We start from the raw sequence: 22,222 nt of genomic DNA, 5'->3' as shown, positions 1-22,222 counted from the left end.
TGCTTCCTCACTCTTCCTTGGTAATGGAAATTTACATCAGCTCAGTAATATTAGATGAATTCATATAATTTGGAAAAATTGTTTGCCTTACAAATGGAGGGAAAAAATGTTAGAATATCTAAGTAATTTACCTGAATAACTTAGAATTGTAGGATTTTTTTTCTTTACGTGAAATCTGAAGATAACAACAGTAACAGTATTGGGCACAAGATTCTATTTTGCACAACAGCCATTATTGCATAATGATCTTTTATGTTTTTTATCATCTTAAAATTTAGTCTGAACAATTTTCAATAGCTTAATATCTTTTCAATGTCTCTGTTTCCACTGGGACCACTTAACATAATTTTAATTTAAAATTTCTTCTTGTTTCAAGTTGTCCATATGAAAGCATTGATAGATAACACATAAAATTAATGACAATACACAGACTACTTTTATTATTAAATATAACTTCAAGTGTCTTGCTACTTTAATATGCGCCAAAGTAGTCAATTAAATTTTTTCATAGGATATTTCTTAAGTGTCTTAGTTTATCTTCTGTTACCCAGAAAGTTGCTCATACTTAGTCTAGTGTACTTTCCCCTGCAGAATTATAACAGGTAAATAATTATTTACTTTTCTTTTTGTTTCTTTGCTAATATCAACCCACACTCTCAACATGAACATTTAAATTTATCCTAGTAACATGGTAATTGAAAAGTAATTAAGCACTGCACATAATTGACTGACAAGTTATCCCTGCTAAACACTTTCAAGATGTGTTTTCATGCTAGCATAAAAAAAATCCTGACTTGTAAAAGTCAGGGAAAGTTTTAGTGATGATCTTAATAGAGTCAGAGCTTTGATTCCAATCACTCAAGCCTTGATTAAGAACTGTAACACTTACTGATACTGCAGATGTCCAGTCAAACCTGTAAAATATGAACACATATACATGTATACATCTTATCTGTAGAAAAAAAAAAAAAAAAAAAGGGAAAAATGAAATGCACCTGTAACTCTGTGTGGAATGTTTCTAGTGAATGGATAAAATTGCTTTCCTGTACAACATGTTGACTAAAAGGCCCCACTAAGTCTCAGCAATTATATAGAATTGTGATATAAATTAGCTTGCTTTTTCTCAATAAATATGCAATAGTCAGTTCAAGATAAAGTTAGGTCATCTATCTAAAATATACTGCGTAAATATATATATAGCATATATAAAATGGCAGTTCAAACATTCACCTACTTAATCATCTTATATACCCTACTGATGGAGAAGGAAGACTTGCACACCAGATGATGAACAGCAAGTCTCATCTTTATTCCCCGAATCGCCAGTTATTATACACTTTTTAATAAGCTCATGCATAGTGCAAAATTCCAGCTCACCATTGGCTAATTAACTATCAGCTACCTACGTGCTGTTTTGTGCATCTGCTACTGCTTTCCCAAGCTATGTTTTGCTATGTTTTCCTTTTACCACCTGTTTTTGTGCATTCCTCTATCCGTGGGACAAGGACACAGTTTCATTTGGAATGGCAGCTCCCCTCATTCTGTATCTCGGGCAAATTAATCTGGCTGTGACCCTTATCCCGGAGCCAGCTTGTTACAAAGCTCTCAACACCCTACATTATGTTCTTTGTAAAGTATCACCAAATTTGTCCAATGCAAGTAATAACAGTTGACACATAATATCACTATCAAATTTCTGCTCATTTGTAAAAATTTTTGGGTATTTGTTGTTCGTGGGCATATTTTTGTTCATTGTTTTGTTTTGTTTTGAATACTTGTCAGCTTGAAATGCTAAAAAAAACCCCATAATTTTTATTTCTAAACCTTGTTTAGAATCCAGAAAATTCTTCTTTTCTGTTACAATTGTGGGGTTTTTTCCACACACTTATTTGTTGAATAGTCTTATAAATTTGGACCTTATACAAAGCTTTTCATCTCTCTTTTAATTGTAATCCACATTGATCTGGCCAAAAAGTCATTGTAAGATAAGAGCATTTCAAAAAGAAGATTATTATTTGATTCTTTTCAGAACTAGCAGCTTTCTGATGTCTCATCATGCAGCACAATTTCATAGGTTCATCTTTCACTCTCATGCCCCATTTATGCTGGGGAGGTAGGTTGATAAAAATTTCAGACAGCTTGAACTCCCATTACCAGTGACATTCATGGTCTTAGTATAGAAACAGAAGCCTTTAATGCAATTCTAGTATAAATCATTAATACCTTCTATCTTTCCAAAAATGCTGTACTACAACCTATCTCTAAAAATACGTTGTTGTCATTCAGTCACCAATTTCTTTCTCCAAAATGTGGAAGAGGATGTAACTCTCTGTGGTAAAGCTTACGAAAATATTCTCCTTCTTTTTCTTTCTCTCTAGTTTCCACGGCAACCCATCAAAACTAATAGCGGCCTACAGAACGTCATGTTCAGATACAGAACCACAGTACAACAGGTTCAATTTGTAGTTCAAAATAAAAGGCAAATTACAGTGTGTTAAAATCATTCTTACAAGTACATGTTTAAAATGTAAAAGTTTAGGTAGAAAATTTTAATGTCTTATAGACTGTATGTACTGATACAGTCCTTACAGAATGCATACAGATTTAATACAAAATGTTTGTAACAGTAAAGAGAAATTTTTAAAATTTAAGAGCTGATACATTGCTGTATATCAAAGTATGTTTCAAATTCATCTCCGTTTTCCTAAGGATTTAATTAATTGTACAATGTGTGAGAGTTTTAGTCTAGGAGTATTACAGTGAAGATTCTGGGTAACTGTTGGACAGAAGATTGTTTGGCAGACAAATAAAACAGTTGGGAAAAGCCCCAAAGAAACTGACAAAATGCCAAAACAAAAAAACAAAACACAAAACAAAAATATGCTTAAAACCTGGGCCTACACTTTTCAGGGGTAAAACTGCGCATCTCATTAATCTGTGTATTTTACTTAAATCAACACAGGTCCAATAAAATTCATTCAACTGTATGTCATTCAACTGCCATGTAAAGGTCTAGCTGTGAGTTTAATCAATAGGTGAAAGGATATTTCAGTAAATCTAAAAGGCAAACCATGCCTGTCATGGGAAGGATGTATCAAGTTGACACATATGAAAGGTAAAACTGCTACCAAAGATATCTCTTCCAATTCCCTCCTATACTTAGCCTTCCACAGAGCTCTTTGCAGCTTCATGCTGATTTAAGTAGGAACATTGATTTATCCAAGACTCCTTCTCTAAGCTCTTTTCAGGTAAAGTAAAAGACACCTAAAAAGTAGGAGAAGTCGAAGGTCTTGCTTAAATGGACATCAAATGATAGCACAGGGTTTAGTTATTATAGTGATGAACATCAATAAAGGTAGAGCATTATTGTAATAAAGTTATTATTAATATGATAGAGATATATTTTATCATATTATCCCTGTCTTACATCATCTGATGTTAAATGTTTAATGTTTTCACTGCAATTTAAAGGACTCAGTATTCTATAAGGATTTATGAGCACCATTTTTCTTAAAAGTAGAATCAAGTGAAAACAGTTTATCTTCTTAAAGTTTTGTTAAGGCCCATTTTATTTCTTACCTTGAAATATCAAGCAGGAATTTTTTTTGGTTTTTTTGGTTTTTTGTTTATTATCACCTTGTAAGCAAGGAGGTTTTGGGTTTTGAAAAAGTTTTACTGGCATGTTCAAATGAATAATTTTCTGCAACTCCATCTGTAATCTCTACTTAGTGTTCTGAAAATAAAGCATTTTATTTGCTTTTCTTTAGAAGCCTATTCATAGACTCATAGAGCCATAGAATGCTTTGTCTTGGAAGGGACCTTAAGGACCATCCATTTCAAATGCCCCTGCCATCAGCAGGAACACCTTCTGCTAGAGTAGATTGCCCAGCTCACCATCCAACCTGGCTTGAACACTTCCAGGGATATGACAATCACAGCTTCCCTGGGCAACCTGTTCCAATGCCTCACCACCCTCATAGTGAATAGTTTCTTCCCAGTATGTAATTTAAACCTACCTTCTTCCACTGGAAAATTTTTGCACCTTGTCCTGTATTTATATATTTCTTATCTTCCGTCTTTTAATGCTTCATTTTCTTTTCATGTCTTTAGTTGTAACAGCTGTGTACCAGATCATGAAGGTCAGTGTGAGTTTGAACCAGGTCACTGATTTAAGACATGTAAAATTCAACAATCAAGAAGAAATTTTTTTCTGAATTAGTAAGAATCTGTTTTACCCAAAATTCCCATGATGGCCATTAAATCTTTTTGATCACTATTTCTTAATAATTCACCTGCCGTAGTGCAAACAAAATAAAAATATCTCTTCTGTCTGTTCAGTTTCAACAACTATGTACAGAGAAGACTGCATATGTACAAATTTAATAATCTGATTCATCTCAGGCCTTCTCAGTTTAGCATGCTGAACCATGAAGCATGAATATAGTCTTGAAAACAGTATAGTAGGGGAAATGAAGAAATATTTAATTAATGAAATCTAATGCAGGTTTCACAAAATCAGGGTTTGTTTAACAGGTGTGTTTTAGAGATGAATTAAATAGAATTCTTTGTTTTCTTTCAGGGAAGAAAAGTAAATCTAGAATTTAGTTCTGACTCTCACAAATTAGAAATTTTAAATGTCCTGAAATAATTTTATGCATGCCAGTGGTGCTATCACCCTTCTGACATGAGTTTTCACTTCATTGGTAACCATGCCTCATGCTTGCCACTGAAAAAGAGAAAAAAGAATCCTAGAGTGAAGCTCTTAAATTTATACCAATTTTAATTACTCACTGAAGGAAAAGTTCCACCACTGCTGCTGTATGAACATACACTACACGTCTAATATCTTTTTTTAGGAAACTCTCTGGCTCTTATACTAACATGTGTAATGACCTGCATCCATCAGCAGCATATTTGTTTTTCCAAATTGATGGAGCTAATCACCAGTACTGCTTTGACAGACAATAATTGTACATTTTTTACTGTGTAGTTCATCATTTGTTCAGAGACAATTGTTTTCTTTAGGTTTGTTTGTTTTGTTTTATTTTTTGTCTTCCTTTATAAAGAATCAATTATTCAACATGTTTAATTTTCCAATTTTAGCTGGAAAATTATTAGTGAAGGTATGAGTACTGCATAACAAACCCTCAGGTGATATGTTGGGCAGATAAATAAAGGAATAGAGCAGTGACACAACTTTCAGTATTACCCTCTAATGAGAAGGTGAAAATAGGAGTGAAAAATGGATGTATCTCAAATATGCTTTGCAGAAGCTTGTCATTGTCATCTTAGAAATCTACAAAGTAAGTATTACCAGCCCAGAGAAGAAATCATTATAATAGTGAAATAAAGAGAGATTATTTCAAGGAGTATAACAAAAAGGAGAAATAATAATTTTCAGGACAATGGACAGAATATGTAAAGAAAAGAGATGTACACCCATACCAAAAACTACGAGCAATGAACATTATTACACGGAATATTTGAGAAAGAAGTATATATCTCATTTGCAAGACTTGAGGAACCAAACTCCCCTGTGAAAATACTGTGTTCATTAGGCTAGGTATGACTGGGTGAAAAACTTATCAATTTATCCAAAAATAATTATACATCACATGACAATGAAAAAACACAGAGGACAGGATATCACCCTAAAGTTTGGAGAGTTTACAAAGAGTGGATGAACGCCCTGACTCCCATATATTTCTCTAGACTATTCCCATTTTTGTAATTGCTCTTACAGTCTACAGAAAGGTGTAGAAAATCTCCAGAAAATCCATGATTCTCTCAAGAGAAGAAATAGGTTATGGAGTCATTTTTCATGTGCAGTTTCTGCTTGACTTTCATACTGGGTATATAATAATTTTAAGCCCTGTTTGATCCTTATACAGTGTATAAGCCTGTATTGTTAGCCAGGTACAATTATCACTGACCCTGAAGGTAACTCAGTTGGTTAGAGCATGGTGCTAGTAACACTAAGACCATGGACTTGGTCCCTGTAAGGCCACTCACTTCAGAGACAGACTCAATGATCTTTGTGTGTCACCCTTAACTCATACTAATCTCTGATTGTGTAAATATAACAGATTTTAAATATGTATTCAATTATTCAAGATGATAAAATGGCCCAAAGCATCTTCATAACTTCCTCCTCTACTCCACAAGGTTTACTAAGACCCAGAAATATCTAATTATGTGAAAATTTTTAACTACATATTCTCATTTTTAAGGCAAAAATATGAAGGATGCAAAAACCTTACCACCTTTATCGTCCATGTTGTAAAAATGTCTACAGTGATTTGGGGAGGTTCTTTGTGATTTTTTTTTTTGGGCTGTTTTTATTAATGTTTTTTTTATCTGTATGTGTGTGTTAACTTTTAAGACTTACTCTATGATTTGTTTTTGCCTACTTAGGATATTAAATAGCAATGTGCTACCCTATCACTCTTTCTTTGCAATTATTGGAGTTGTGTTTCTTAAAAAAAAAAAAATAAAACCACACTTTTTAAACTTCATTTATATAAATGTGTGTTTGAATGTAAAAAAAATAACATTCCTGTTCTTTGTATTTGTTATAACTGATGCTTATAAGGAAGAAAATTCCTTGTTTTGCAAGGGTTCCTCAGGTTATGCCTAACAAGAAATCATAATTTTTTTGTGTTTTTTTTGGTCTTGACTATCATTTCTATGGCAACCAATTGAAATATCAAAATGGAGCATTTTGTCTTCAAGTAGAGAATAAGCAGCAGGATATGATTAATTCTAAAAGTGCAAGGTTATTCTATAAACTCTCTACAAAAATACTATGGTCACATTCAATAGGTTTTTTCTCCACCATAATTTCTCAATCAAACTAATTCAGTTTACAATTGAAATGCTTTTCTGAGTGCCAGTCCTTAAATTAGGCCTGGGATTTGGGAGCTTATTTGTCTTCTATCTGACTCATGGATCACCAATAATAAAGACTTTTGCAGGCCAAGTATTGCCTTTGGATTCACTTGTGCAACTTCATTACTTTCAGTCAGTTTGCATAAATGTAACTGAAGGGTAAACACCAGAAGCAGTGGAACTGAGGAAAAGTTCTGCAACTGGAACTTTTACTTAACAAACATATTGATTAAGTTCAGACCATGAAATTATGCAGTGCACTCTCCACTTTCCGAGATCTACATTGTTTCTGTCAGCTTAAAATTAATTTCTGCTTATAATACCTCCCTGTTTGCAAGTTCAACTGTACACAAATAACAGGTGTAAAACCCACACTCAATTGTGAGACTCAAGATGAAATTCTGTTTATTAGGTATACCATGGTGTAAAAACAAAAAAACCCAACTTTGTCTTCACCTGCCTGGGTTTTTTTTTCCATTTTTGGTTGCCATTTTCACCTCTGTACTGGTTGTCCAGCAGAATGCTATTTGAATGACGTTTCAAGAAGCAGTGATTTTTTAATTCCTTGCAGTACTCCATGAAGTATGAAACACTGGGGGCCTTAGGGCAATAGATGCATTTCATCCCCTGACCACCCTTTCCTGTGGCTCCCCCCAAGTCACCCACAGCCCATGATGCCATTCCAGCCCCCGGTGCCGCTTGTCTGTGCCCCAGAGATGCTGGTCTCCAGCTCCCCATAGCCCTGCCATGTCCAGCCACGAGTTCCACCCACAGTCCCAGAAAGGCTCTCAGTGTTCCCCTCAGTGTCCCCCTGCCTGCCCTGCTCCTGATGGACAGTGGGACAGGCTCTGGCTGGCCCCTCTGCCCATGTTCCCAGCTCCCAGAGAGCCCCCAGCCCACACTGCCTTAACATGAGAGTGTTACCATGTTCATGCACTAGGCTTGTTTTGTTGGTTTTCAGTTAAAGAAGATGTCTATTATGACATCTGCAATTGTAATTCAATTATGGTGTTGATTTTATTTGGCTTGCCTAAAGCAGCCATTGAATGGTTTAAGTCCTTCTGACAAAGGGAATGCTAAAATATTTAAGGCAGGAAGATAGGAATAATCCCTGGTACATCTGAAAAGCAGGCATGCACAGCTAGAACAGTGTTCATTTAAGTGAAAGTAGTATTGACAGGGTACTTGGATGGCTGGAGAGCTTATACTTCACTTTTTGCTTACAGGCAAGGTTAAGAATCAATGGTGGGTGTTCTGCCTCTGAAGAATTTATTTATGCCTTAGTTCTTCACAGATGATCTATCAAATGCCTTAATATTTTTTAAGCTTGATAAACACTTTCCCACAATTCGTACATGGATTAAACCAAGAGGAAAAGGTTATTTTTCTGCATAGGTTCCAAAAGCAGCACCTGGTACCTAGTGTTGTTCACTGTTCATTTATTTTAAAGATATGGAGTTCTGTGCTATTGTTATTATAATTTTTATTTTACTTTGTTTTATTTTATTTTTATAAGAAGGGAAGCATTTAGAGTAATCTGACTGAGAAAGGATTGAGATGATACTCAGATCTGGATTCAGTGTTCATTCTGACCCCAAGTTAAAATATGATTATTAGTAAATTACCTGCTTTTTGGAGCTCTTGGGTGTATAAAACATATATTAATTCAGTGAAGTCTATAATTCTTTGGCATATTTATGACCTAATATTACATCTCTAAATGCTAGTTATCCAAATCAAAACAAAGTATTCTGGCTTTCTTGTATACTTAGTAAAAGGAAACAAATGAGAGATTTATTTATTTACAGAATGCTTCATCTATCCCTTGGAGATCTGTTTTAGGATATGATGATTCTTTTGAGGGTGGTTATTGCTCTCCATTAACTGTAAAAAATGCTTAGAATTACTATCTTTGCCTCAGACAATGAACAATTAAGCACTTAATATTAGAGAAAATTAATAAGTTCTCTCTACTCTGATAAGGCCCCACCTAGAGTGCTGACTCCAGCTCTGGTGTCCCCAGAACAGGAAGGACACAGATCTGTTGGAGTGACTCCAGAAGAGGGCCATCAAGATAATTAGAGGGATGGAGCACATCTTCTTTGAGGAAAGGCTGAAAGAGTTGGGATTCTTCAGCCTGAAAAGAGAAAGCTTCAGGGTGACTTAAATATATTCTTCCAGTACTTGAAGGGAGGCTAAAATAATAGTTTTTACAAGAATGTATAAATAGTGATTGAACAAGGTGGAATGGCTTTAAATTGGAAGACAGTAGGTTTAGATTAGAGATTAAGAAAAAAAATTCTTTACTGTGAGGGTGCTGAGGCACCAGCACAGGTTGCCCAGAGAAGCTGTGAACATCCCATCCCTGGAAGAGTTCAAGGCCAGGTGGCCTTGATGGAGCTCTGAGTCACCTGGTATAGTAGAAAGTTCCCTCACCATGGCACAGGGGTTGAAACTAAATGACCTTTAAGGGCCCTTACAACAAAAGGCATTCTATGATTCTATGACAATTCTATGATTTTATTCCAAATTTAGGGGATATTAATTTGCTTTGGGCTCTCTTAGGCCATCTGTACATTTGGTTGAACTCTGCATATTGCTTCAGCTGATTAGATGCTTAAATCTTTTATGACACTACTCATTTTGTGCAGCTTTTTTTATCTACTCTGGACTTAAGATAAGTAAGCTTAAAAGTGAAATCTAAACATTTTCATTTACAAGTTTATTTCAAATATTTGAAACATATTATTTATACTATAAACAACCTGAACATATTAAAACTAAACAAAAAGAGCAGCATAGGGTAGGGATAGAAAAATTGTTTGATGCCTCTGTTTCGAAGATATTAGAATTTCTTGCAGAGGCTACTTACAACTTTCCTTTTGAGTAACACATCTTGGATTTTTTTTAACCACTTAAAACTAAAATAATCTATGATCTAGAAAAATTATGCCCTGCCACTACCTTGATAATTTGGCACATTTTATCCAATGTGATGTTCATAAGTGGTGAATATTCTTCACAGCTGTCCCAAGTTTTGGAGAAAGAGTGAGAAGTGTGAGAAAGAAACTTAAATGACTTAAAATGATAGAGACCTGTCATTTGTGTTAAATGATTTTTATAATAACCTGTATAGGAGATAGAAATCCCCTATATGTTTAAATGTGTGATGAAGAATGTCAAGCTTAATGAATACTGAATTGTCAAGCTTCATTATTTGTTCATATTTCTTCTTATGTCAGACTGCCTGAGAAGGCTAGGTCTCTCCCCATATATCACTAAATCTTCTCTTCCTATCCTTTACAAGACATTACAGGATACTTGTCTGGTCAGGCAGCCTGATCAATAAGCATGGAATAATGACTTAAATAGGATTGGTGCTCAAGTGAAGTTCTGTGGCACTGTCCTTTAGCATGTTTCTGCTCCTGGACATGCTTTTGCCCATTGCTAAGTAACAGTCTCTTAGGCAATGGTCTCATATAGTAGAGATGCTGTGATTCTAGAATTTACCCTCATGGCAAGTAAAGATTACCTTACTTATCAGGGGAAGAAACTTGGACAAACTGGTGTAAGTTGCTACAACTCAGTTTCAGATAGCAGATTTTAGTCTGCTTTGTTTACTTGTACAATAACAACCGTGGGCAAAAAGGCAATGAACGCTGATCATTGATAGGTACTGCAGCTTTCAGAAAAGATTTTATTTGTCAAACCAAAATGCTGTGTTTTCACTGCAAAACACTGAATGGTTTCTCTAAGGATCTTTTATTTCTGATCACTGTTCATTTTAATCAGAAGGGGAAAGAAACATGTAAACCTACTCGTGTACTTTTTGGCTTGTCTATTATCTCTTAAGCATTTAGGTTTAGAGTTTACCTCAAATGAAGACCCTTTCCCAAACACTAACATGCAAAATTTCACATATGAAAAACATCTTACTGATATAAAAAAGTCTATATTTGTCAAGATTAATGCCAAATTATAATTTTTATTTTAATTCTCACTGAGGTGTTTATTCAAAACTACCTGCCTACTAATTCTTCCCAAATAGTCTTATTCAAAAACCACTCTAGAAAAACCAGAAAATATGCCAATATAGATTGTTTACTAAATACATGTATAACATGAGGATTCAAAATGAAAATGGATGCAAATTAATAATTATGTTTCTAACAGAAGTTTAAGCTGCATACTATGTTATTGGATAGGTGACTGGGAGACATTCAATATTTTTATTCAGTGCATCAAACACAATACTAAGTATTTTTTTAGTTAAATCAGCATATTTGAATTTCATATAGTATATTTATCTTTAAATCAACAGAAACAGGATGAGTTTTTGAGACTTTTGATTGAATTCTAGTGCAAAGTACTAGGGGGTAAAAATTCAAAGAGTGACAGAAACTTCATCCATCCATCACTGTATCCTCTTACTAAATCACCAAGGTTTTTTGAGTAGGGGGAAATTTAATTAATGCCAATGGAAGAAACTCTAAAACTAAATAAGGGCATAAAAATTAGACTCTCTTATGAGCTATTTACATTAAAAATCTTTATCTGGTGTTAAAGAAGTATATCATCTTGAGACCAGTTTGAAGGTCAAACTCATTTATTTCAGCAACTTATTTCTCCAGGTTTTGTTTCATTGTAAAGTAACACATGATTCTAGGAGACAGAACAAAACATTGTAATCATATCATAATTTCCATGGTAAAAATATTTTCCTATTCACCAAATAATAAGACTTAGCATGCGATGTACACAAAAATTTCTATATGGGAACAAAATAATTAATTGCTCAGGTACTTTGCTATTAAGCTTTAACACTCTCTTATTATAATTTTTTTTAATCTGCTCATATATGAAACCAGTAAATTACTGAAAAATATTGTAATCTATGAAATTAGAAGAGAATCTATTTCTTTGAAATATGCATGAAAGATACATATTTTAGAAGAAACACCTACATTTCTCTCTTTTTTTAAAATATAAACTGTGAAAGATAGAAACTACTGTGATGAAATAAAGCAGAAAGAAATTACTAGAAATATTTTTTCTTTAAATCTAGAAAAAGATGAAAAAGTTTAAATTTTATTTCTAGACAAAAAAAATTTAAGATAACTTTTAAAACACTTGGTGTAAGTTAGGTACTGGTTAGGAAATTGGTCCTTTGTTCAATAACTCACAAATTCATTTTGTGGATGTAGTTAAATTGCTTAATCTCAATTCTCTGTTTAAAAAAAAAAATTCTATACCTTATATAAATAAGAAAGAGTAAAAAATAGTTCAGTTCCATCTGACGTTGCTCCTTCAGCTGTGTTTATATGGCTGTGGTGGACTAATCCTGACTGGATGCCAAGCGTCCACTCTCCCCTCCTAAATGGAGCTTGGGAAAGACAGTATAACAAAATGTTTATGGCTCCAGATAAGGACAGGGAGAGATCGGTATTACCATCACAGGCATAACAGACTCAAATCTGGAGAACTAGTTTAATCTGTCATCAATCAAATTAGAGAAAGGCAATGAAAAATGTGTTGGGTTTGCATGTTTGAGTGCAGATAATGTTATCTTCTATGGGGCTTTGGGCACTGAATATCAATAAAATTTAGCTGGACTTTCATCTGAGCCATCAAAGGTATTTCAGCACCTTATCCAGTAGCAGTGCAAATATTTCCAAGATACTGTGTTTAATGATCCTCTGAAAATATTGTTCACAGTAATTTTGGAGCTGAAAATACAAATATTAGATTATATTACAGAAAGAGAAAGGTTTTCAACAAAAAGTGGAAATTTAGACATTGAGTGAGTGCTATTAAGATTCATTTATAGAATGTCACAGAATGACATATTCCAATTTCAGAATTTTTTTTTAAATCAAGATAGACACATGGTTTGACTTTCACTAAGGTGAATTATCCTTTCACTTTTTAATGTTTTAAGTCATAATAATTCAAGATAATATGAGTCCATGAATAAAAATGTAGAATCTCGTGCACTGATATTCTTTCAGTATTACATATTGATTTAGATGCTCATCTGCAAGGAAAATGTGCAAAGAAGGGACATGGCCATCTTCCATAAACTGGCAAGATGCTTAATAATTTTGGGCAGATTTCTGTCATTTTTAAGATCATAGAGTCTCTTTATCTTAATTCATCCACTGTAAACACATTTTCTTGTAAACAGAAAAGCAAATGCCTAACTCCATATTCCCCTGTAAAATTTCAAGTGTTTGCAATAATATTGAAATTTTACAGTGAAAATGTGTATCTGGATCTTTTACGCAGTGAATTTTTTACAAGTAATAACACCAAGGTGACCTTAAGACTGATAAATAAAAGAATCTGGTCCATTGGCAGTAGCAATTTTTCCTTTACCTCAACAGGCTTGGGATCATGTTACACAGAATACACAATCTGTTATGTTTATTTCTTCACATTGAAGCATGTGGGTTTTCTGCATATGTGTGTCAAAATGTTTTGAGGTACTTCATTAAAGTTAAAATAATGCTATGACAATGACTCTAAAACAAAAAAGCAGAAACTAGATCTAGTCATTAATACAACTGTTAGTTTCTTGGTTTAAATAGTATTTTGAGATCTTTCCTTGCCTCTTGATTTTAAAGATCAATTCAAACCACAGGATATTTTGTTAAAATATTGAATTTATTTATCCTTTAAAGCAAACCAAACTAAAAATTAAATTTATAAAAAATTCCAAGTAATTTTTCTTGCAAAGTAGCTACACACAGTTGTTTTTTAGCAGAGTTTTTTTTTTCCCCTACAATTTTGTTTCAATATTTTTACTATAAATTATAATAATACACATTTATATATAGGTTGCTACTACTGCTTTGGATACCTATTAATTTGTGTTTACATAGTTCTAATATAAATATTCTTATCTATTCTGCTCTGGAAATAATTAGTAATAACACAAGAGAATAAATCAGAAATCAGAAAAAAAACTACTGCAGTTTGGCTTTCTAAGTGGAATTATGAGAGAGCTGGGGGAATTCTTCATACATGACATATAGGCAGACTGAAAACTTCATGCACAGTATTTTAATACCATGAAGGAGGCACAGTTTAGACATTGTAAAGGGAAATAATGAGCTTATGCTACAAATTATACATACTTAAATTTTCACAGTTCAGCCACCCCTAGCATCACCCCAAGCATCAGTATTTTGAAGTAAACAAACTGCTAAAATTCTCAAAGCTAGTCAACATGAGATTAACTTTCAGGAAGAGTAGGTCAACATGCTTTAATGGAGCTCTTTCAATTAGAGAGGTACTTCTTAGTACTCTCAAGTTATCCATGTATCTACCGGATATTCGAGAAAGAAAACAAATAGTATGAGTTGTGATTTGTTAAGCTTTACAGCCTATGAGCTAGGTCAAATAGGGTTTTAGAAATCATCTTCCATGAGAATAATATGCAAATGTGAAAACAACATAATTTAGACTTTCAAAAAAATTCCCAAATTACTTCATTTCCTGTGACCTGCAAGTTTATTTAATATAATTTATAAACCTTCATTTCAAATGTAAATTTTAGAACATATACCCTTTTGTTTTGGAACTAGTCAAAGTCTGTTGTATTAAGACATTTCTTAATCTAGTAAAAGTTATTGTATCCATCTAATTAACTGAACTGATTTATTAGCAAGGCCTTTGTGCTATCAGTAATAACCAATAGAGTATAGCTCTGTTGTATACTTTAAAGGTACAAATATATAAATCCTAAACAGAAGGTTATAAAAAGCGCTATCACTGTAAGTGCAGTACTGAGAGACTTCTCTGTGAATACTTAAGGACCAAAATAAGAATGTGATAGTGCCAAGAATAGTTTCCTTTGTCTCCATCCTTTCATTTCTCACGCTAAACATATGTGTAGTCTAATGAACCTCTTCACTCATATGAGAGACACAATCACAGTAAGTTCTAAGATAATTCTTTAGAGAATTCTGCCACTAAATGAATGGCAGCATCATTAAGACATGTCACTTACTGAAATAACAGCTGAAATGACTATGTGGGATTTTTATTTGCCCTGCCTTTGATACTGAAGGATAAGTCCCAGAATGATAAGGCAACAAGGTATGCCTGTCACCTTGAAGAGTGAAGTACTGTGATAGCTTGGTCCACCTGAGTTAAGAGCGCATTGACCAATTTGGTCTCACCCTTTCTGCCCAACCATTTTTCTTTTATCATTATTAAAAGACTGAAAATGGGAAAAAAAAAAACCCTCATTATCTCATTACTTTCTAGAATTATTTATTGCTGCATCAATTGCATTCTGTTTCTTTGCTTCTTGTTCCCCTTTTCTGCCTGATGAAGTGGTAACATGGTTCCTTGGATTTGTCAATATATGATTTGATTTTGTATAAGTTTGACTTTTCTGTCTTTATTTTTTTTTTAATTTTATGACATATTTAATCTATCAAGCTGATTTGAAGCGTTGTGCTATACACAAACCAAACAGGTTAACAGTTGTTTAAGGAAGCACTACTTTTATTTTCCTTTTTTTTTTCATCTTGCATTTTACCACTAGCAATAAAAAGTAGTACAGAGAAATTGTTTATATATTTTCAAGTTGCTAACATGTGAAAAAAAAGCTATTTCTCCTATTAGTGTACATATTGTGGAAAAAAAAAAAGAAATTAGGAAAAATAACCATTATGTACCAACATTTTACAATAACTTTCTATTTATGCATAGAACTAGTGAATTCCACTCAGGTGGGCTACACCTCATCTTTGATTAGGTGTACTTTCTTTTTTCTTTTCTAATTCATTGCCCTGTATCATAAATTCCCCAAATATGTTGCTGTTGTCCTCACCTCCTTTTTACTTTTTCATACACTGATTATAAAGTGCTACACTTCTTTCCTAGCATTACATGGCTCACTAATATGATACAAGCCAGTATAGAGATCTAAAAGTGCTGCTGCTTTAAGGGAATGGCCAGACTCACCAAAGATCCACTGAAAAAAAAAATTGAGTACCTTTCTGTAGTGCCCACAGTTCACAATTTTTTTCAGAGAGGTTGTAGAAGAAAATATTTTTAGAACGGTACATTATTTGAAATACCCATACAACTGAGCACTTTGAGATCGTCTGACAGTGTTAACTTGTCAGAGAGGACTGAACATTTTGGTTAGTTTACTTTCAATGCACCTCAATATTTTCCATTTCTCTGTGCAGCAAGAAAGTCATTCAGACTTAGTGACTGTCATCCTATTTATTAATTCATACATCATTTAACAGGAAGGGTGCCATTTTTCACATTCTCCCAGCTGCAGGCACTGGTAGGCAAACAACTAATTCCTTGTGGAAGGTAAACAATCCTAGCAATCTGCACTCTAATATGTATATTAGTGTTATGCAATTGTAATAGACACATAAAACAGTATGTGTCCACAGGCTCTTGCAAATGAAGCCACACAAGTCTTATAAGCTAAAGGAACTAATTTTTTCTTTTTATTTTTTTCTGGTGAGGAAATGTTTCCTCTGAGGAATGAGAGCATTTTCATTCATTTGACTTTATAGCATATCCTGAAAGCCAAAACTCTAATGATAAGGAAAGGAATGCATACAGAATCTGTGAAATTTATGGGTGGCAACTTTTCTTAGCTTTTTCATTCCATTAGTTACTCAAGGCTCATTATATGAACATAAACTGTTCAGTCTGGAGAATGTCATGCTAACAGATTAACTTAATGGATTTTATTTCATCATGTAAATGCTTTGAACGCCAGACTTGTGAGAGAGTCAGGAGACTCAAGAGAAATGTCTGAGTTGTAAAAAAATTTGAAAATACTCTTCAACAGAAAATCCTATGAAAACTATGAAATGGCCAGATCCTGTATCTGCTGGATTTCTCTACATTTAGAAATTTTTAGAAATTTCTAAATTTAGAAAGAGAAGGAGAATCATTCAGGATTGGTTTTTCTTTTTTTTTTTTCTTTTCTTTTTTTTTTTTTTTTAACCTTTTCCTTACAGAGAAGAAAAGTTACAGAATTTCTTTAGGACCACATCCAGAGTTTTCCAAAATGAAGGTGGAGTAAATGAGCTTGGAAATGTATTGGGAACAGATGAGGGAAACTGTTTGGACAGAAATATATAAAATGAGATCAGAGAGTGAATGTCATTTGATAGGACAATTCAATCCAGGGATAGCAGCCTATACCTGTCCAAAGTCTCTTTATTGATACTTTATTCTTTTTTTTCTGATGACAGTTCTAATATAATCAGGGAAAAAAAGCACTTTAATCTTCAAGCTAGCTTTCTCTAAGGAGGTCTGGGAATTTTTTTGTTGTTGTTGTTGTTTTCTAGGTGTCTTTAGTATGTGCCCATAGAAAAAACTAACTGTAATTATTCCCCTGAAGTTTTTTCAACAGGCCACCAAGAATACTATCTATTACTTTTCAGCACAGATTTTCATTTTCCTGCATACAGCCAGCAGAACTAGACTTTTAAAAAGGGTTTTCTTGTTTTTAAAAGAGTGCTGTCAAAAGCCATCTTAAACATCCTTTATTCCACAACCACCATTTGTGAAAGTGTCCATACAGCCCAAAGGGGACCAGTTTTGTGTTTGAGAATGAAGAGAGCTTAGTCCACATGCTAATAATACCATCTATGTAATTTTACAGAAAGATTTGTCTCTCTTACTGTAAGGTGGCAGTGTGGACTGACTCAATTGCCGAGAACTTTGGACAGCTGAGGAGAGCTTGTCGGGTATCTCAAACATACACACATTACTAAGTATACTCTACATGTCATTAAATATATACTATGGACCAGAGTATTATACTCTAGTATCAGATTTTTGAAGTGCATAATTTCATTGTGCTTTTTCATCTGTTAAACAAAGTGAAAGACAATGATTTCCTGGAATTAAAAAAAAAAAAAAAAAAAGGGGAAGAAAGATACCAATTATTTGCACAAAGAATCTGCTTCTACAGACAGCAGTAAGCTTTGCTTTCTACTTTTCATATTTCCTAGTTCACTATTACTGTGAAATACATAAGATATATCTTTCTAGTGCTCTCTAGATTTTGGGGGTTTTTTCCATTTCCTTTGTTCTCATCTGATGTATTTTGTTAAAAAGAAGGGTAAAGGAATATATTCAGTGGAAGAGTTTTGTAGAAGATCTAACAAAGCAGATGTTTCTGGGAAAGCATGATTTATATGAGGTGTCAAAGAAAAGGGTAGAATGCTTTCAACACAGTCTGAATGAAAATCTCACGAGAGAGGTACTTTAACATGATGAATATAATTCTTATCATCTATTGGACTTTATCTACAGTAAGAATAAGAGTTTTGATTATAATCTAAATATCAAGCCAGTACAGATTTCTATGTATGTCAAACTATCTGCTTTGACATAATCTAATATAACTTGCATCCTGTAATGTATAATTCATGTTACAGAGAGTGAAGTGTTATCATTTTTTCAAGAGTAAAAGTGGCTTTTCCACATTCACCATTCCCAAAGAACAGTGGATATTTCAATCTCAGTGTTTTTATAAAGGAAATAAATTTTAAAAGATCACATCAATAAAAATTCTTCTATTAAAAATAATTTGTTTAAAATACAAATGTATAAGTTGAAAATTATGCAAATTGCATAAACTGCTCTCAAGTAAAAATATACATTCATTTCATAGACAAGAAACACCTTTGCTACAATTTTTTTACTGAAAATGTTCCATATTTAAAAAAAAAAAGACAATGACAATAAGAAAATCTCCACATGACTGATTGGTGTAGCAAAATATAAGAACATGTTATCCTTAGTAAGAAGTCTATGACACAGGGATTGGGAAAAATGTTTAAATAAGGACAAGCTCAGAAAAATTCTAGAAATATTTAGTTTTGGATTAATCTAGCCTGCTACAGAAGAACATTTCCCAATCATATCTTCATTTGTTCTTTTAGCTAGAATATCTTTATTCTCTGGATCATATCTGTTTTTAAAGGCTTAGGTATATTATAGGATTGACTGAAAGACATGCATTTTTCAGGAAGGTCAGATTGAAGTACAAGACAGATAAAATCAAACTTCATAACAAACAAACAAAGACTGTATCAATACAATAGCCTAAACAGGCCTATACTATTATTTGAAATGGCTTAAGATATTGCACCTGATCTTTGGTTTCAGCTTTAAAGATATGGCTATCTTAAAACTTTGAGTCTTACTTACCTGGTCCATATGTCTTGCATCTTCTTTTCTCTTTAAATCGCACCACCTGGGCAACTAAATCCAAAGATTGCAACACAGTCCGGTCAGACAGTAGCATACAAATAACTCACAGGGTCACCAAGAGTCAAGAAAGTCATTGTAATCAACAGACACGTAATCAATATAGCCAATGAAGGAAGGAGAGTCCTTTAAGTAAGAACCTAGTGGTAAGAATGCACTGACTAAATGTTATGATTGGCATTTAGCCACCTAGTGCAGATGTGGACCTTAACAGGTAAACAACTGCACGTAGGCATAATCTGAATTCCTCAATGGAGTATATGTACATGGAGAACATCAGGATGAGAAAGCTCAGAAGACTGGAAAATGAGACCAGTTTTGAAATGTAAAATAAAAATTTTCTAATTTAACTATTCTTTGCTCTTATCAAGAGAGCAATCCTAGCAATCTTCATTGCTTCATATGAAAAACTTGCTGGTTTAATCACTTATACTCTAAATCAGCTATCAGTATGTCATACCCCAGAGCTGATGTCTTTGCACTGATACAGTCAACACATAGTTGGCTGTGACGGCTATGGCTTTTAGCCACAGAGGAGATCAGACTTGAGAGACGTTTAACAATTGAATTTTGAAGAGCGGTCAGTTTGTTCTCTTTTTTTCCAATTTTCCTCTTTTACAACGGATGTTTTTAGGCTACAGTATCGTCCCTCCTGAAGCTATGCTCCTGATAATGCATATCTTCATTTTGGTTTTGCCATTATCCACTTCATGTATTCTGCACAATGCCCTGCTTACTTGTAGCTCTTTTTCTCGTGCGATGACTGGAATTCTTTTTTCCTGAAGACCACTCAAATACAACTACATGCCTTTTCCCCTTCTGGAGTTCATGTGGTTCATAAACTCACATAAGTTGCTTAGAACTTAGAATCATAGGTTGCAAAACGCCTTTCAGATCGTTGAGTACAACTTTAAACCTAGCACTACCAAGTCCACCATTAAACCATGTCCCTGAGTATCACATCTACACAGCTATGAAATATCTCCAGAGATGGTGACTTCACCACTTCCCTGAGCAGCATGCTCTAATTCTTGATAGCTCTTCCAATAAAGAAATTTTTTCCTGATATCCATTTTGAACCTTCCCTGGAGCAACTTGAGGCAATTTCCTTCTGTTCCACCACTTGTTACTTAGCAGAAGTACAAGACTGACACCCACCTTGCTACAACCCTAAGTCTCTTTTTCTCCAGGCTAAATAAAGCCAGCTCCCTCACAAGTTATGCTTTCCAAACATAAGTTTGTTGCCCTTCCTGGGACACACTCCAATGCCTCAATGTCTTGTACTGAAGGGGCCCAAACCTAACACACTAACTTCTCTCTAGCTATGCCATGAAAATCTTACAGAATTCTTCTGTATTGTTTTTTGCTACATCATTTGTATTTAGGCTTATGGCTAGCAAATACTAATTATATCCTTATCAATATATTTTTTAATTTCTATCACATGCTTCTCTTTTGTCTATATGAAATGGAACTTGAATTAATGTCTCTAGGAATGCTGTAAGTTTTTCACTGCCAATTTTTAAAAAATATTGGGTTTCTATTTCTTCTTTCTTTCTTTCTTTCTTTCTTTCTTTCTTTCTTTCTTTCTTTCTTTCTTTCTGGAATGTTATCACTTGCATTATAGAGAAAAGCAGCTTAGATTATTACAGTGAAACTTTTAACATTATCAGTTCTTCATTTATGGAAGCCTGTGACAGTACAGACCAATATTAATTTCTTTTTCTCAGTTTTATATTATAGACCTACACTGTGATCAGAGGAAAAAAAGACATATTCAGCAAAACATTAGTGTGGCAGACACCCGAGGATCTCAACACGTCAGTGGTGAAGTTGTCCCATTTTTTGTCAGAACTGGAGCTGCACTGAAGTAACATCTTGATGAAAACACAGTATGTTTTCTGCTCATACAAATGATACACTGAAATAAGAAGGATCTGATCTTGGAAAGTTTAATGCCATTGAAAGGTGACATTTGGATCCCACTCTTCACCAATATTCTGGAAAAGTCCTAAGTACATTGCATAAATCCAAACTGTACACATTCCTTCCTAAACTGCTATAAAATGTTGGCATACATCCTTACAGAATTGCCATTAGATAGAATATCTATTTTAAGAAAAGGTTTCCTGTTCAATTGAAATTCTTTGGAGAAAGCAAAGTATTATCTTTAAGCTTTTTCTGCCTTTAAGGATATCACCAAAGTGGTCTGGGAATCTAGTTCTTCTATGCATGCAGCCTGAGGCAGTAAATAGATTAAAGCAGATCAGATTACTCTCTCTCTCTCTCTGTGAAGTTGTTGCAAATCAATATTGTAATGAAGTGTATTATACATGCACCCATACTTTTCCCCCAAGAAGTCATAACTGAAAAGATTAAATTTTGAGTGTATTTAGGATACCTGATAAAGAAGAGTGTAGAAAGTTGATACTTGGAAGAGATGTGCTTCTGAGAAATAAAATGCAGGAAATTAATGGCTTAAGAGTAATCTCTTTTCAGGGGTATTTTCACTTTAATATATCAAATGTGCTAAGCATTTTGAAAGAGAAAATAATGTTAGTTGTTCAGGGAATGCCCTTCAAGGCTCACTAGCATGCAATATAAAAAGAGGAAATGGGAAGGAATTTGGCAAACTTGATAAAAAAATATAAATGTCTATGCTCAGTACAAATGAAATTCAAAGATAGGGAATAAGTAGAAGTTTCTTTGATCCCCCAGTAATGAGCGATCACTACTTGTGATCTGTGCTCATCACTACAGTAGGGAGGAATTTTTTTATTCATAGGTCACTATTTCCACTTGAGCCACAGGGAGCCGGTCCACAGCTGATCTGTCAAAATTACAAGCAGCTGGAGCCATCTGGAAAAGTATACTCAATAGTCTTATTAGTGTTAATGGAAGGGGAAGCATTATAGGCCTGTTAGATTCCTCATAAAAACAGTCTGATATCATGCCAGCCACTCCCCACAAACCTCTGAATTTACTTAGTGTTTTGATGTACTTGTATGTCTTTATGTGAAAGCTTTGTTAGAAAGGTTTATAAATTATGCAAGAATTAGAGCAT

Source organism: Pyrgilauda ruficollis, unplaced genomic scaffold, assembly GCF_017590135.1.
Source record: "Pyrgilauda ruficollis isolate IOZ18807 unplaced genomic scaffold, ASM1759013v1 scaffold43, whole genome shotgun sequence".
In the NCBI taxonomy this organism is placed as follows: domain Eukaryota; kingdom Metazoa; phylum Chordata; class Aves; order Passeriformes; family Passeridae; genus Pyrgilauda; species Pyrgilauda ruficollis.
The sequence above is the reverse complement of the archived record's forward strand: the minus strand, read 5'-3'. Positions refer to the sequence as shown.